The sequence below is a fragment of the Ornithorhynchus anatinus genome, chromosome 2 (assembly GCF_004115215.2).
Source record: "Ornithorhynchus anatinus isolate Pmale09 chromosome 2, mOrnAna1.pri.v4, whole genome shotgun sequence".
Taxonomy (NCBI): domain Eukaryota; kingdom Metazoa; phylum Chordata; class Mammalia; order Monotremata; family Ornithorhynchidae; genus Ornithorhynchus; species Ornithorhynchus anatinus.
The window spans coordinates 11,614,339-11,632,631 of NC_041729.1; the positions used below are offsets into that span (position 1 = coordinate 11,614,339).

The 18,293-nt window shown below is 45.1% G+C and overlaps 1 protein-coding gene across 13 annotated transcripts in view; it reads left to right on the forward strand.

Moving 5' to 3' along the window:
* Positions 1–18,293, forward strand: part of RIMBP2 (RIMS binding protein 2) — a 358,745-nt gene that overhangs the window by 106,648 nt on the left and 233,804 nt on the right. Inside the window, exon 2 of one of the 13 annotated variants that reach the window (XM_029057616.2) lies at positions 11,862–12,002. The exons of the other annotated variants lie outside the window; for them this stretch is intronic. The gene's annotated coding sequence lies outside the window, so the exon portion shown is untranslated. The remainder of the gene's footprint in view (positions 1–11,861; positions 12,003–18,293) is intronic. 13 annotated transcript variants of the gene reach the window in all.

Consider the following 18,293-nt stretch of genomic DNA (forward strand, 5'->3'; position numbering starts at 1 on the left):
TTATGTGAAAATTAACATAAATCAATATATACAAGAGTCATGTAAACATCAATGGAAAGGGAGACAGTTTGCTTGACCCATCCTAGAATGTGGTAGAAAACTTGATTGAGGAAAGTCTTCTGAAGGAGTTGGATTTTCCAAAGAGGCTTTGAAGATGGGGCGAACTGTGGTCTGGTGGATTTGAGGAGGTACCGAGGCTAAGTGGGAAGAGCAGAGGCCTGGAAGTCAGAGGAACTGGGTTCTAATCCTGGTCCAGCCTGCTGTGTGCCCTCGAGCAAGTCACAACTTTTTTTTTTAAAGTGGTATGTCAATTGATCAATGGTATTTATTGAATATTTACTTTGTGCAGATCGCTTTACTAGGCGATTGGGAAAGTATACTACAACAGAGTTGGTAGACAGGTTACCTGCTCACAAGCCGGGCACTGTATGAAGCACTGAGGTAGAGACAAGATAATTAGGTTGAACACAGTCCATGTCCCGCATGGGGCTCACCGTCTTAATCCCCATTGTATAGGTGAGGTAACTGAGGTCCAGAAAAGTTAAGTGACTTGTCTATGGTCCCAGAGCAGACAAGACACAGAGCCACCTCTCTTCTCTCTGCCTCATTTTCTTCATCTGTAAAATGAGGATTCAATACTTTTTCTCCTTCCTACTTTAGCTGTGAGCCCCATGTGGGACTGGGATTGTTCCTGATGAACTTGTACTCATTTGAGAATTTAGTACAGTGTTTGGCCTCGAGTAAGCTCTTAAAAATACTATAATTATTATCATATTGAAGAGAGAGTTTCAGGCAGGAAAAAGCCCTGGCCATGGGGTCAGAAGTAGGAGAATCAAGGTATGTGGATTGGCCAGCGATTGCTAAGGATAGGCTTAGATCGATCGGGGGGGGGGGGGGGGGGTCAGTCGATTGGAGAGATTGCCCGTTGGCTAGAGATCATCTCTGCCTCATCGGGGTGAGGGTCCAATTGGATGGAGGGGTGACCTCCTTTGATATCGAGAGATGAAATGGCAAGTAGGGTTCAGGAGGCAGGCTTGATACTGTCAGGATTTCCAGGTAGCAGCTGGGTAGAGTCGTATCTATCCCATGGTGGGAGTCATGGCAATTAAACCCAATTTGCCAGAGCAAAACGAAATTGCAACCGGTCACAAACTATTAAAATAAGTAGTTAAATCTTCCTCTTAATAGATTGAAAATGAGTTTGCTTTTGTTTTCAAAATGAAGAATTTTTTTTCCCAAAATTTGTTGATTTTGCTCTCCGCAGACTAAGCCATTTAGCTCTTGTTGAGTTTTCCGTAGCAAACTCCAGCCAATTTTTCCCCACTGTTGGTTCTTTTCTAAAAGCCACCAGTAATTATAATAATAATATTCTGTAAATGCTTGCTATATGTCAAGCACTGTTCTAAGTGCTGGGGTAGATACCACATAATCAGATTGGACACAGTCCCTGTTCTATATGGGGCTCTCAGTCTTAATCCCCATTTTACAGATGAGGTAACTGAGGCACAAAGAAGTGAACTGACTTGCCCAAGGCCACACGGCAGACAAGTGGAGCCCGGATTAGAACCCATGACCTTCTGACCCCCAGGCCTGTGCTCTATCCACTATCTCGTGCTGTCCACGTTGGTTAGTGGGATCAGTGGCTCTTCTTGGGTTAATGAGGACAGAATGCTTGCCCTTTCTTTCTCCTTCTGGATGATGCTGGCCCCTTACACATCTTGCATCATTCTTCCCAAAAATATTAAAATGCACGGGCCTGGGAGTCAGGAGATCAGGGCTCTAATCCTAACTCTGCTGTGTGACTTCAGGCAAGACATTTGAACTCTCCGTTTTATATTTTAATGATACTTTTTAGATGCTTTCTGTGTGCCAGTCACCAAACTAAACAGAGGGGTAGATAAAAGATAATCAGAATAGTCACAGTCCATAAATACGATTGAATGAATGAATGTCCTACACAGCATTTGCAATCTTAGTCCCCATTTTACAGATGAGGTCAGTGAGGCACAGATAGGTGACTTGCCCAAGGTCACACAGCAGACAAGTGGTGGAGTGGGGATTAGAACCCAGGTCCTCTGACTCCCAGGCCCATGCTCTTTCCACTAATAATAATGATGTTGGTATTTGTTAAGCGCTTACTATGTGCAGAGCACTGTTCTAAGTGCCGGGGTAGATACAGGATCATCAGGTTGTCCCACGTGAGGCTCACAGTCTTAATCCCCATTTTCCAGATGAGGTAACTGAGGCCCAGAGAAGTGAAGTGACTCGCCCACAGTCACACAGCTGACAAGGGGCAGAGCCGGGATTCGAACCCCTGACCTCTGACTCCCAAGCCTGGGCTCTTTCCACTGAGCCACGCTGCTCTCTGTGTCTCAGTTTCCTCTTCTGTGAAATGGGGGTAAAATATCTCTTCTCCCTCCCTATTAGATTCTGCGTCCGATCTGATCATCTTATATCTATCTCAGTGCTTATCACAGTGTCATCACATAGTAAGCATTTAAGGCGTACTATCGTATTATGATTACCAAAAAACCCATGGGATTAAGAAGCTAATTCCAGTCGTATTATGGGAATGCAGGAAAGGGGAACCATAGTAAAGGTTAAAAGGATGGGGTTTCTGGGTCCTTTTGAATCTGCCCTGAGATACTTCCTGATGCTTTAATCTCTCTCTTGACCTCACTGGGCTAGACTCCTGATCTCAACTCCATCTTGATGCGACGAATAGGCTGCACTTTTCGCTTTTTCAATTATCTCTGAGCACCAGGCACATTTCTGTTGATGAAGGCTGAGAGAGATCTGTTTGGAAACTGATAAGAGGCCTCCCCCAAGTGTCAGGGATTTAGGACAAAGATTAACAATTCAGGAGTATCTCTGTGCTTCCCTAATGCATTCTGACATTTTGTTTTCGTCTGGAGTCACCCTTCATTTCTCCCCCTTATGAACCCCTGGGTAGCCCTTCCTCCCTCCTTTTTCCAGCCCCTTGAAGACTCCTTGCTGGTGGATCTGGTGGATATTTAAATTGCAACCCTCAGAAAGGGGGATCTCTCTTCCTTTTTTTCTTTTTTCCTAAAGACATCTCAACCTGCCGTGACTGGCTTATTAAATGCGTAGCTGTCAAAATAGGAAATTTTCTAGCAAGTGGCTGTTTACAACTGCTATGAAAGCAGTGTTCTTTTTACGTGAATGCTTCGTTAGAATAGATACACTCTGGGCTGAATGGGTCCCATTTGGAGATTGAATTGCTGCCCTATTCAGCTGACACAAAGCAGCCACTGGGCCTGCTCACGAAACTCATGAATAAATCAACAGGCCGCTCGTGTAAGGTCGAGACTCAAGCCAGAAGGCTGGGCCGGACCGGCGGGCAGTGGTGAGAGTGGGAAACTGAAAGGATGATGTTGGTGGGAGGGCAGCTCGTATCGCTACCAACCTCAGATTCCTCAGATGTTGTGTAAGTACCGTCTTCTCGCACTTGGTGTGTGTCAGTTGAGAATGGGATGCTCCTCGTTTCATGGCAAAAGGCCCAAGAGAGAATCCTCCTCTCCTTCTCTGAGGGTCTTAGCCCAGAGGAGAGCGAGGGGATGGGTTGGGGGGTGGAGGTGGGGGGGAACTTCCCTATCTGGAGGCAGGAGAATTGCTTGGATGGCTTTAGCAAGGATGTTTGTGATTCCAGCTGGTCCTGAAACATGAATCACGTTTTGCACATAGTCAGCGCACTGTAACTTACAGTGGGAGTCAGAGGTCATAGGTTCGAATCCCAGCTCTGCCCCTTGTCAGCTGTGTGACTGTGGGCGAGTCACTTCACTTCTCTGGGCCTCCGTTACCTCATCTGCAAAATGGGGATTAAGACTGTGAGCCTCACGTGGGACAACCTGATTACCCTGTATCTACCCCAGTGCTTAGAACAGTGCTCTGCACATAGTAATTACTTCCCCTGCCCACCCCCCTGGGATGTATTTGATTCTGAACCTGTTGGAGATCAGTTTTAGTTACATTTAGTTAAATGCTTGCTGCTGGATTTGCCACTGGGAGATTTTTGGTATACTAATAATAATGTTGGTATTTGTTAAGCGCTTACTATTTGCAGAGCACTGTTGTAATCCCTGGGGTAGATACAGGGTCATCAGGTTGTCCCACGTGAGGCTCACAGTTAATCCCCATTTTACAGATGAGGTAATTGAGGCACAGAGAAGTGAAGTGACTTGCCCACAGCAATGGCTTCTCAGTGATGGAGGTTCCCTTTTTAGGTCTGTGCTGGGGTTTTCTTGAAAAGGACTGAATGTGTGTTTTTTCCCTACTTTTTTCTCTAGGAATCGCGGCATTGTTGGCAGCTGAGATGTTTTTAATTTCCAAGTTTTTTTTCCTACTCTATTCAACCTAAAGATTAATGTAAACTCAAGGCTACTGAAACTTAAGGACTGTTACATGTTCCTTTTAATAGAATTTTCATGAAGCATTCAAACTATTTTATGCCGAACTGATGAGAACAGTATACAGTTTCAGTTTATGGAGGTTTTATAATGAATAAAAATGACTTTTAATCAGCCTTTCCTTAAAGTTTATTGAAATGCCAAATACGAAAAGGTCAGGAAACTGGCTCATATCTTTAGGCCAATAAATTCTTCTCTTCCTCCCTCTTCTGCAGAGGAGGTAGACTTCATTTGATAGACAGATTAAGTGAATAGAGTCTATGTGGAACATTAAATGACAGAATTATATCTTCCCTTAGGACGGGAGAGTTTATTTACTGCCCTGAGATGAGCATGTTTATATGAGGACAGGTGGGCAGTTTTTTTTTTTTTAATGTGCCTCTATGTATTTTATGGCAGGCGGTAAAATATATGTCAATAAATCATTGCTTTTGTTTCTATATTATGTTGAGCAGCTCTGTTAATTAAATTTTTGTGTAGAGTGATATGTGATTCAATATTTCCTTTTACTCTTGATTCATTAGAGTTGCTTTTGGAGAAGCCCTCTGAGATGTCACATGGCTCTACTAGTCTTAAATGAATCAAAACCATTCTGCGTACCATGACGGAGACTTTTTCATCTTTGAAATATGTTACAGATATTAGCGGGAATTAGGGACTGTTGGGCCCGTGATACAGACAGTGAAACTGGTACTGGAAGGAATGGTGACAGGGTTAATAATAATAATAATAATGTTGGCATTTGTTAAGTGCTTACTTTATACAAAACACTGTTCTAAGCGCTGGGGAGCATACAAGGTGATCAGGTTGTCCCACGTGAGGCTCACAGTCTTCCCCATTTTTCAGATGAGGTAACTGAGGCACAGAGAAGATAAGTGACTTGCCCAAAGTCACACAGCTGACAAGCAGCGGAGCTGGGATTTGAACCCATGATCTCTGACTTCCTAGCCCGTGCTCTTTCCACTGAGCCACACGGCTTCTCTCAAGGTTGAAGGGTTGGGTGGTAGTTGAGGCAGTAAAAGTATTTATTAAGCTCTTACTGCGTGCAGAGCACTGTACTAAGCAGTGGGACAGAGTGTACAGGTGGGAAGAGTATGCAGAGGAGCATTGTGCCCTAGTGGATAAAGTAAGGGCCTGGGAGTTAGAGGGACCTGGGTTCTAATCCTGCCTCTGCCACTTGCCTGCTCTGTGACCTTGTACAAGTAACTTAACTTCTCTGTGCCTTAGTTACCTCATCTGTAAAATGGGGATTAAGGCTGTGAGCCCCAGTTGGAACAGGGGATATGTCCATCCTTATTAGCTTGTATCTCCTTCTCACTCTAGGCTTCGAGGCTGTCCATCACCTTGCCCTTTCCTACCTCTCCTCCCTTCTCTCTTTCCACCGCCCAGCCCGCACGCTCCGCTCCTCTGCCTCCCGCCTCCTCACCGTCCCCCCGTTCTCGCCTCTCCCGCCGTCGACCCCCGGGCCACGTCCTCCCGCGGTCCTGGAACGCCCTGCCTCCTCACTTCTGCCAAACTCATTCTCTTCCCCTCTTCAAAACCTACTTAAAGCTCACCTCCTCCGAGAGGCCTTCCCAGACTGAGCTCCCCTTTTCCCTCTGCTCCCTCTACCCACCCCCCCTTCACCTCTCTGCAGCAAAACCCTCTTCTCCCCCCTTTCCCTCTGCTCCTCCCCCTCTCCCGTCCCATCCCCTCGGCACTGTACTCGTCCGTTCAACTGTATATATCTTCATCACCCTATTTATTTTGTTAATGAGATGTACATCACCCTGATTCTATTTGCTATTGTTTTAATGAGATGTTCTTCCCCTCGATTCTATTTATTGCCACTGTTCTTGTCTGTCCGTCTCCCCCGAGTAGACTGTAAGCCTATCAAAGGGCAGGGACCGTCGCTGTTACCGATTTGTACATTCCAAGCGCTTAGTACAGTGCTCTGCACATAGTAAGCGCTCAATAAATACTGCTGAGTGAATGAATGAATGAATCTCCTCCAGTGCTTAATACAGTGCCTGGCACATAGGCGCTTAACAAATGCCATTTAAAAAAAAAATGACACAGACCCCCATCTCTCAAGAGACTCCCCAGCTATGAGTAAAGGTCAGAGAGATGATTGGAGAGGGACACATCAGGAGCAATGAAACAATATAATATTAAAATGACATGAGACAAACTCAAATACGCCATCCTCAGTATAAAAACAAAAGTCGGCAGGGAACTGTGAGGAGAGGAGCAGGATGTCAGACTTGTCACGTTGGGAATGGGATTTAGGTCCAAGACGAGGCTTGGGGTTTCTAGCTATGTCCAAGGCCCACATCTCTTTCAGGGGACCTCCCAGATGTACTTAACTGGACTGAAAACCGGGAGAAACGCAGACTCCTGGGATTTGGAGATCTTGGTGGGCTTTCCTGGGAATCTCTTGCTTTCGTCTCTGTGTCATAGGATGACGTGAGGAATTAGTCAAGTGTAATGTTCTTTCATTTCTATTTTCTTCATTTTTGGTACTTTCAGAGGAATTGGACTCTGAATGCAACTTATTCTCTAGGAGGCAAAAACAACCTTGTTTGTTCATGATAAGACAGTGGTGGAACATTTGCATTACAGCCAGACTGCACTTGAAACTGCATGTCTGATGTGGGATTCCCGAGATCAGCAAAGAGAGTGTGGATGGCAGGTAAAGAGAGGAAAATTTTGAGGAAATGGAATCAATTTGTTTTTGTGTGACAAGCCCTTTAAGACAACCGAGGCTGGTTTCCTTTGGTACAGATGGACAGATTCGCCTATTCAGAGAACCGTTCCTGTGAAAATGATCATCCTCAGCTGTGCCACAGTAAATGGATGTTCTAAACTGCTGTTCATCTAAAGCTGAATCTGTGGTCGCATATGAGGAAATGATTGTTAAAGTGGGAACCTCTCTGGGAGTATCTTCAAGAAATCCTCACAGAGCGCTCTAGCCGTCAAGGTCTAGTGGAAAGAGGATGAGATTGGGAGTCAGAAGATCCAGAAGCAAGATGACCTTGGGCAGTGATTTAGCCTGTCTGGGCCTCAGTTTCCTAATCTATAAAATAGGGCTAATAAGGACTCTGTCTCCTACCCAACAAAGATGCTGTGGGATTAAAATGGGGTAAATGATGTCAAAGCTAAAATGGAAGGCCAGTGCTGTAGGAATGGTCTGATATAACATTTTATATATCTCACCCTTTAATATAATGGAAGCACTTATAGATGCTCTGTTGTTTTTTGTTGTTTTTTTTTTGAAAATACTGTTTTAATAGGTTCTTTCCAAGCTTACCAAACCACTGAGAGCCAAGGGGCAATATTTTCATGGTCCCATTTTGACATTTTAAAATATTTGTGGTTTTGGAGACATGGAGAGAGACTGGATCTTCTTGGACTCCTATTTCCTGCATTTCCAGTCGTCTTCCCCAGACACCCTGATTCCTGCCCTGTCCTCTGTCAGCACCTCCTGGAGTCTTTCCCTGACTTATTTTCACCATCTTCTTGTGGGCTGGGAACATGCCTATCGATTCTGTTGTATTGCACTCCCCCAAGGGCTTAGTACAGTGCTCTGCACACTGTGAGTGCTCAATAAATACCATTGATTGATTCTCAGGTCATAATAATAACAGTGATGTTATTTTTAAGCTCTATGTGTCAACCACTGTTCATTCAATTGTATTTATTGAGTGCTTACTATGTGCAGAGCACTGTACTAAGTGCTTGGAATGTACATTTGGGCAACAGATAGAGACAATCCCTGCCCCAAAACAGGCTCCGGTGAGACGGTTCTAAGTGATGGAGTAGATACAACCTAATCGGATTGGACACAGTCCCTGTCCCACATGGGCCTCCCAGGCTTAATCCCCATTTTACAGATAGGTAACTGAGGCACAGGGAAGTGAAGTGATTTGCGGAAACTCACACACAGACAAGTGATGGATCCGGGATTAGATCTCAGGTCCTTCTGACTCCCATGCCTGGGCTCTATCCATTAGGCTATGCTACTTCCCATAGATCATGTCCATGCTATAGCCATCCTTAAAACATTTTTTAAGAGAACACACACATAGACATACACCACCCTCCCCCAACAAATACCCATTCCCCAGGAGCATAATACAGTAGTTAATATGTGTTCAATACCATTGATTATGTGTGTGTATGTATGTATACATGTATATGTACTGTATGGAACATATGTCCCCAATTTTTGTTATTTTACACTCCTTTTCCTATTTATCCTACCATTCTCCTCTATCGATCACTAGCTATTGTTTTCTTGATCCCACTGTTGGACATTATCAGTGTTTTACTGCTTCCTCATTAGATTGTAAGCCCCTTGAGGGCAAGGGCCATGTATTGTATTTTTAATGTTCTCTCCCAAGTGTTCAATATAGTACTCTGCACAATAGACTTTTACCTAATGCCTGGTCCCCTCCCCCCCCCCCCCCCCCCCCCCCCCCCCGCCCTCCAACCACTGATGATGTTTCCAGGATGAGCTGGCTGAATGTTGAGCCACCTAGGAAATGTCCCTATTTCCCAGGTCTCCAACTGGGTACAAAATAAAGGCTTTTAATTTCACTTAGCAACCCCTGGAAAAGAGAAGTTTCCCCCAAGCCCAGTGATCAGGAGTACAGGCTATCTCCAGGTTAGGAGCATAGCAGCCAGTCATTAGACTGAGAGCTCCTACGGGGCAGGAATAGTGCCTGCCAACTCTATTGCATTATATTCTCTTAAGTACTTTTTATAGTTATCTGTGTGCAGGAAGTGCTCAATAAATGCTATTGATTAATTGATTGAAATCAGCCAAAATAGCTTTCAGCTCTCCCTAAACAATTCCAGCTTCTCATAATGAAAATGATTTTCCTCCGCTTTGTTTTACAGGTATCGTCATTTTACTACTTGAGGCTTTAAGCTAACTCACGTTAAAACTTTAAAGCATGTGCTGAAATGGCAACTGGATCTTTATTTTTGTCCTCTGTGTCTTGTCCCCAGATTCCTCTCATGCTGAGTTTAATTTAAATGTGGTTTGTCAGTACTGTATTTTAGTGGGTCAGCCCCTGTGTCTCCAGGGGTTGGGTAGATTGTAGGCAAACTGTGTCGTGGAAAGCGAATACTGTCTAAAGCCTTGCCATGGGAGGTTTTGCTGTATCATTTTCTTTTTCATCATCAGAACCCTCACCATCATTAAATATTGATCCAGATTCTCTCAAGACCTGAAGTAAGCACCTCAGCCTCATTCTTTAGCCCGGTGGTTTACCAAGGGACTGTCTGGGTGACCCCCTCCAACCCTAACAGGCTCCTTAGGCAAGGGCAGAATGCCAGTCTCATCCCTCCTAAAGAGGCTTCCCTCCTTGTCCTTCCACTTTCCTTCCTTCTTGCTCCTTCCCTCTGTCCTTGCCCCTTTTGGATTCGGTGCAATGTGATTCCCAAGGGGGCCGAGGAGTCAAGAAAGCAGCAAAGCCTGGTGGAAAGAGCAAGGGTCTGGCAGCCAGAGGATCTGGATTCTAATCCTGGCTTAGCCATTGCCTGCTGGGTGACCTTGGGTAAGTGAGTTAATGTCTCTGGGCCCCAATTTCCCCATCTGTAAGATGGAGATTCAGTAATAATAATGATAATGATAACAGTAATATTTGTGGTATTTTTAAAGCACTTATTATGTGCCAGGCGCTATACTAAGCGCTGGGGTGGATACAAGCGAATCGGATTGGACACAGTCCCATTCCCTCATGGGGCTCACAGTCTCAATCCTCATATTACAGATGAGGTGACTGCGGCCTAGTGAAGTGAGGTGACCTGCCCAAGGTCACATAGGTGACAAATGGCGGAGGCTGGATTTGAACCCTTTACCTTCTGCCTCCCAGGCCAGTGCTCTATTCACTACACCATGCTGCTACTACTTAGACTGTGAGGAATGGGGAAACTAAGGAGTAGCTATTGGACATTGATTTCATTTCTTATGTAGATACACATATCCATACCCACATACGTGTGTATACCTATATTGTAAATGAAGTTCTATATAACAAAAACTATATCGAGTTGTCCCTCGTTACACAAAACAATGCCACTGAGGGTGAATTTCTCCAGCAAATGCATATATGGTTGAAGAGTCCAATCCAGAGCCCACAGTTCCAGTCACATTGTATACACAAAAAGAGTTGCATCAATCTCCTCACTGACCTCTCTGCCTCCTGGCTCTCCCCATTCCGGTCCATACTTTACTCTGCTGCACAGATGTTTTTTCTACAAAAATGTTCAGTCCTTGTTTCCCCACTCCTCAAGAACCTCCAGCAGTTGCCCATCCACCTCCGCATCAAAAAGAAACTCCTTACCGTCGGCTTTAAAACAATGTCAGCTGGCTTCCTCCAATCTTACCTCTCTGATTTCCTCCTACAACCCGATCTGCACACTAACAACTTACCATCTTGCCCCCGACTCCTTCCCTTTTGCCCTCCTTTTGACTTGGAACTCCCTCCCGTTCCATATATTGGTAGACCATCAGTCTCCCACCTTCAAAGCTTTACCAAAGTCCCAACTCCTTAAAAAGGCCTCCTCCAATTAAGCCCTCTTTTCCTCCAATCCCCTTCCCTTCTGTATCTCCTATGCTCTTGGATCTGTATCCTTTAAACACTCGATATTTGCCTCACAGCACTTATGTACGTATACATAATTTATTGATATTACTCTCTGTCTCTCCCTCTAGATTGTAAGCTCCTAGTGGGCGGGGAATGTGTCTACCAACTCGTATTGTACCCGTATTTAGTACAAAAACCATATCCAGAAAGCATTCAGTAAACTGATTGATTTGCTTGATCGATTTACTATTGATTGTTTTGTTTAATGTCTGCAGCACTTACCGCAGTTTTTTCTCTTGCCTCCTCCTTTTTCCTTCTATTAAGCAGATGTAAAGCAACTGTGTCTGTACGTCATCTAGCCAAAGATGGCACATCCATAATTGAAAACACATATATATTCACTCTTTTGGGCAGTGTAGCCAGTCCCAATCCAGACCCTTGATTTCCACGGCCAAATACTGCTACTAAGATCAATAGGAATTAGTTTTCCTCTTGCATCTATACTGACAGCTTCAATAGTTTGTCCAGAGACCTAACGAGGCGTGAAATCTGTGTATGTTGGACTTTTGGTCATCCAGACGATGTTTTTTCCGGGGAAACGTCTAAGCTGAGATTTAGGAGCCCCGGGTTTGTGTTCCATTTCCACTTCTATATAAATGTGGGCCCTAGAGCAAACTCTCTAACTTTGATTGAAGCAGTTTACCGGCCTATAAAATGAGAATTATAGTTTCTTCTCTACATACCCCACTCCCTCCCTTATCACAAGAGTTATTTAAGAACCTTTGCCAAGAACTCTGTGAAAAAGGAAAGCAAACTGCTTAGCTCCGTGGTGAAGACGTGTGCTTTTTCCTTCCCACAGTTCAGAAATGACCTACTGCCTTGGCAGCCTAAAGTCCCACCGGAAGGGTTTGGTGAGAACCCACTTTTAGAAGATCCAACCCAGACTCCCCCATCTCATGTCAGAGCACTAAGTCCGGATCATCAGCAGAGGAGCCCAAGAGTAAGTCCTCCTCGGCTCTTACTTTTTTTCACGGCATTTTTTCTAAAAATGGGTCCGTTCACCCGCATCAGCTTATCTTCAAGAGCCTCAGAGCTGAGTGAGCTTGTGCTAAAACCACTTCTGAAGTGGAGCGGCAGAAGCCAATGCCCACCTCAGGACACCTGGAGATCTTGCTTTGGGAAGCGACTTCATTACCCAGAGGCATTTCAATCGAATCCCCAGAACTAGTACAGCTGAATGACCCAAGGAGAGAACCCTTAAGACCTAACCACGCTGGGGATGCTTTTGTTATATATACTTAATAAAAGCCTGAACTTGACTTGGACCCAGAGCGAACACAGCTGCCCTTTTTCTCTGTCACTTTCTCCCGTAGAATCTGAACTGGCTATTTTAGTTGCTGGCCTTAACACTTTCTACCCTGCGTCGTGTTGTAGCCTCTCTGGTCACTCCACGAGAAGAAGAAAGGACTACTAAATTTGGATTCAGAGGGTTCTCTGCCTTTATGTGGGCAACTTCCTCACTCCCCAATTTGTACCCCAGACCATTTCACTAATTATTGGGACTGGACTATGTGCATGAAATGGAATGAGAAACAGTGTGGCCTAGTGGATAGGGCATAGACTTGGGAATCAGAAGGACCTGGGTTCTAATACCAGCTCTTCTGCTGCTGTGCGACCTTGGGCAAATTACTTCACTTCTCTGAGCCTCAGTTCCCTCATCCGTAAAGTAGGGATTAAAACTGGGAACCCCATGTGGGATGGGGACTATGTCCAACCCAGTTTGCTTGTATCCCCCCACCCAGTGCTTAGTACAGTGCCTGGCACACAGTAAGTGCTGAACAAATACTGCATTCATTATCATTATTATGTCCCCCTCTCTGATCCCTTGCCATCGAGGTCTATGATACATTTAGAGAAGCAGCGTGGCACAGTGGAAAGAGCCCGGTCTTGGGAGTAAGAGTTCATGGGTTCGAATCCCGGCTCCGCTGCTTGCCAGCTGCGTGACTTTGGGCAAATCACTTAACTTCTCTGTGCCTCAGTTACCTCATCTGTAAAATGGGGATTAAAACTGTGAGCCCCACGTGGGACAACCTGATCACCTTGTATCCCCCAGCGCTTAGAACAGTGCTTTGCACATAGTAAGCGCTTAACAAACATCACCATTAATTCATTAATTAATTTAAATTACTTTCCCGATGAAAGAACTGGGTGAGATTCCAAGGTGTGACCTTTTCACTGGGAAGGACCCCCTGGGAATGTCCTTGACAGGTATAAAGGGAAGTTAAGTGTGAAGTCTTTTCCAAGGGAAGAAGCAGCGTGGCTTAGTGAATAGAGCATGAGCCTGGGAGTCAAAAATACCTGGGTTCTAATCCCGGCTCTACCACGTGTCTGCTCTGTCACCTTGAGCAAATCACTTAATTTCTCTGTGCCTTAGTTACCTATTAAAATGGGGATTAAGACTGTGAGCCCCATGTAGAATGTGGACTGTGTCCAAATTGATCAGCTTGTATCAACTTCAGTGCTAACAGTGCCTGACACATAGTAAGTGCTTAACAAATACCATAAAAAAAAGAAGAAAAAACAAAATGTTCTCTTCAAGGCTCTTTGGTTGATAGTTACATAGGAAAAGTTCTGTGCCAGACCTGGAGCTGGGTAGGTAGCTTTTGAGAAAATAATTTTTCAGATCATGAGGTGAGCATCTTCGTGAATAAAATGTAACTTTTTCCTATTAGGGCAGAGTCCTACTATGCAGTAGAATTCACTTGGGGAAAACTCTGTGATAACAAGGGTTATTTATGTGCTGGCTGTCATCAGGAACATATTCAAAGAGACTGTTTTCTTTTACATTTTAAACCTACGGAAGTTTGCCCTCTGTTTTCTGTAGCCCAAGATCACAAGGGAAGGCTTTACTGGGTACAGATGACCAAAGCATCTTAAAGTGAATTGTTTATCCCTCCCTTTCCTATCCATATTTTTAATGCAGCTTTCTGGGGCGAGAAGCATATAGCAATCAAAGTAAGCATTTTTCCTAAATTTGGACTTGCCTGATTTGGAGAAAGATTTTTGGCTGGTTGGAACTGCAGATGCATCACTGAAAGTTTCTGCATTTAAACTTTACCTCATATTTCATAATAGACAAGCAGGATTTCAGTGTTATACCTCAGCTGGACAGCATAACTTGTAAGTTGAGCTCTACATTTTTCATCCTCGTCCTAAGACTAATCCACGGCTCTCTCTCAGACCTAGTTCAAGGTCTTTGGATATGAAAGTCTCTAAACTGAAGCTCTCCCCTTTCCATCTTAATAATAACAATAACAGTGATAATCCTAGCAATGTATTTACTAAGCATTTATTATGTGCCAAGTACTGGGCTAAACAGTGGGGCAGATACAAGAAAATACAGTCAAGCACGGTCCCCGTCCCACATGGAACTCATAGTTTAAAGGCATGGAAGAACAGCATTTATTCATTCAATAGCATTTATTGAGCACTTACTATGTGCAGAACACTGTACTAAGCGCTTGGAATGTAGAAATAGGCAACAGATAGAGACAGTTCCTGCCCATTGATGGGCTTACAGTCTAATATGCTAGTCCTCAAGGAGTCCCTAAGCATTGTACTTGCAAGCTCTTTCCCAGGATGTTTTAGGCCTTTATTTAAGTAGGCGCAATCAGGTTTCCCCCTCCTACTTATCCTCACTCAGTCTTGTCCCATTACACCTCAGCTGTCATACTGCATTCCTCCCAAGCCACCGTACTCACGGTACCTCGTTCTCATCTCGCTCCGACCTGACCTCATGCTCTCTACATCTCCTGCCCTGATCTCTCTTCTTCTCTCCAGTCTCGCATGTCCTCCTGCCCATTGTACAGTTGAGACACAGAGAAATCAAGTTATTTGCCAAAGGTCAGACAGCAGGAAAGTAGCTGGATTAGAATCCACGTCTCCTGACTCCCAGTTCCTTACTCTGAATCGCTATGCTAGTCCTCAAGGCGTCCCTAAGGGTTGTACATGCAAGCTCTTTCCCGGGACGTTTTAAGCCTTTATTTAAGTAGGCTCAATCAGGTTTCTCCCTTCTACTTATCCTCAGTCTTGTCCCATTACACCTCAGCTGTCATGCTGCATTCCTCTCAAGCCATCATGCTCACGGTACCTCATTCCCATCTCTCTCCGAGTTGACCTCATGCTCTCTACATCTACTGCCCTGATCTCGCTTCTTCTCTCCAGTCTCGCATCTCCTCCTGCCTTCAAGATATCTCGACTTGGATGTCCTCCCATCACCTCAAACCTAAAATATCCAAAGCAGAGCTCCTCATCTTCCCACCCAAACCCTGTCCGCCCCTGACTTTCCCATCATTGTAGACGGCACCACCATCCTTCCTGCCTCACAGGCCGGTAACCTTAGCATTATCCTTGACTCCTCTCTCCCATTCACCCCACGTATTCAATCTGTCACCAAATCTTGTCAGGTCCACCTTTACCACATCGCTGAAATCCCTCTTTCTTCGCCATCCAAACTGCTATCACTCATCCTGTCCCGTCTGCATTTCTGCATCAGCCTCCTTGCTGATCTACCAGCCTTCTGTTTCTCCCCAGTCCATTCCAATCCAGTCCATATTTCACTCTGCTACCCGGATCACTTTTCTACAAATATTCATTCATTCAATCGTATTTATTGAGTGCTTAATGTGTGCAGAGCACTGTACTAAACGCTTGGAAAGTACAATTCGGCAACAGATAGAGATAATCCCTACCCAGCAACGGGCTCACAGTCTAGAAGGGGAAGAGAGACAACAAAACAAAGCAAGTAGACAGGCATCAATAGCATCGAAATAGATAAATAGAATTATAGATATATATGCATCATTAATAAAATGGACTACTAAATATGTACAGATACACAAGTGCTGTGGGGTGGGGAAGGGGGTGGAGCAGAGGGAGGGAGTAGGGGCGATGGGGAGGGGAGGAGGAGCAGAGGAAAAGGTGGGGGTCAGTCTGGGAAGGCCTCCTGGAGGAGGTGAGCTCTCAGTAGGGCTTTGAAGGGGGGAAGAGAGCTAGTTTGGCAGATGTGAGTAGGGAGGGCATTCCAGGTCAGAGATTGGATGTGGGTCAGGGTTTGACAGCGGGACAGGTGAGAACAAGGCACAGTGAAGAGGTTAGCGGGCAAAGGAGTGGAGTGGGAGGGCTGGGCTGGAGGAGGAGAGAAGGGAGGTGAGGTAGGAGGGGGCAAAGTGATGGAAAGCTTTGAAGCCAAATATGTTCAGGACATGTCACCCCTCTCCTCAAAAAACTCCAGTGGTTGACTTTCCACTTCTGCATTAAATGAAAATTACTCACCATTGGCTTTAAAGCAGTCACCAACTCGCCCCCTCCTACCTCACCTCTTCTCGCTTCTCTCCTTCTGCAACCAAGCCTGCAGTCTTCAGTCCTTTCATTCATTCATTCAATAGTATTTATTGAGCACTATGTGCAGAGCACTGTACTAAGCGCTTGGAATGTGCAATTCAGCAACAGATAGAGACAATCCCTGCCCAATGACGGGCTCACAGTCTAAATGGGGGAGACACCAAAGCGAAACAGAGCAAAACAAAGGCAAGACAACATCATCAAAATAAATAGAATCAAGGAGATATACACCTTATTAACAAAATAAATAGGGTAATAATATATACAAATGAGCACAGTGCTGAGGGGATGGGAAGGCGCAAGAGCAGAGGGTTGGGGGGAGGAGAGGGGAGGTGGAACTGAGGGAAAGGGGGGGCTCAATCTGGGAAGGCCTCTTGGAGGAGGTGAGCTCTCAGTAGGGCTTTGAAGAGGGGAAGAGAGTTAGTTTGGTGGAGGTGAGGAGGGAGGGCATTCCAGGACAGGGGTAGGATGTGGGCCAAGGATCGACAGCGGGATAGGCATGAACGGAGGACAGTTGAGGAGGTGAGCGGCAGAGGAGTGGAGTATATGGGGTGGGCAGTAGAAGGAAAGAAGGGAGATGAGGTAAGAGGGGGCAAGGTCCTGGAGAGCGTTGAAGCATTAGAGCACTCCTCTAATGCTAACCTTCTCACTGTGCCTCAATCTTGCCTTTCTTGCCACTGACCCGTAGCCCACTTCCTGCCTCTGGCCTGGAACGCCCTCCCTCCTCACATAGACCAGACAATCCCCCACGCCGCAGAGCCTTATTGAAGGTGCATCTCTTCCGAGAGGCCTTCTTCCCAGAGTAAGTCCCTCTTTTCCTCATCTTCCACTCCCTTCTGCGTCGCCCTGACTTGCTCCCTTTGCTCTTCCCCCCTCCCAGCTCCGCAGCACTTATGTACCAATCTGTGATTTTATTTAGTTGTATTGATGTTTGCCTCCTCCACTCTCGAATGTAAGCTTGTGGTGGGCAGGGAATATGACTGTTTATTGTTGAACTGTACTCTCCCAAGTGCTTAGTACAGTGCTCTGAACATAGTAAGCGCTCAAATACTATGAATGAATGAATAGGGGGTTAAATACTATTGATGGATTGAATAATGATGGGAGCAGAGGAAGCGGGGATAATGTTTAATCAATTCCATTGCCCTCCCCCTTTCTCTATCCGTAATTTATTTTAAAGTCTGCCTCCCTCGACTAGATTGTCAGCTCCTTGAGGGTAGGCATCTTGTCTAACCATCCCATTATATTGTAGTTTCCCAAGCACTTAGTGCAGTACTCTGCACAGAGTGAGTACTCCCTAAATAGGAATGACTGCTTGATTCCTCTCTACCTCACTATGGGCAGGGAGTGTACCTCTTATATTGTACTCTCCCAAATGTTTAGTGCAGTGTTCTGCCCACAGTAAGAGTTCAATAAACGCGATTTGACTGACTGACCTCCATTTTCCCCCACTCCCCTCACGTCCCTGCCCATGCTAAACACAGACGTCTACAGTTGCTCAAAGCAACGGTCTCCCGTAGGGAAGGCTGAGCCATGTTTTAATAGTGATCATCAAGCGTCTTAAGGGCAATTATACCGATATTCTGATGGGTATTTTTCCACCTCAACCGATAATTAAATATGTGTTTATTTAATATGCTTTATTTAATGTGCCAAGCAAGTTTCGGGGTGGCCAAGGACTGACCGTCTCCACATAGTGTTTTTTGAGGAAGTATTCAGTTAAAGTAGCCCCTGATATTATTGTTCTTCATCTTTAAAGCCCATTAAGTGTTTTAATTTCATTAACTAACCCTCCTCCCTGCAAAACAAGCCAAAGCAGAACAGGCTTTAATGTTTTCACACTCTAAATGTTGACTTGAATTCTAACTTCCTCGCTTTCAAGACCAAC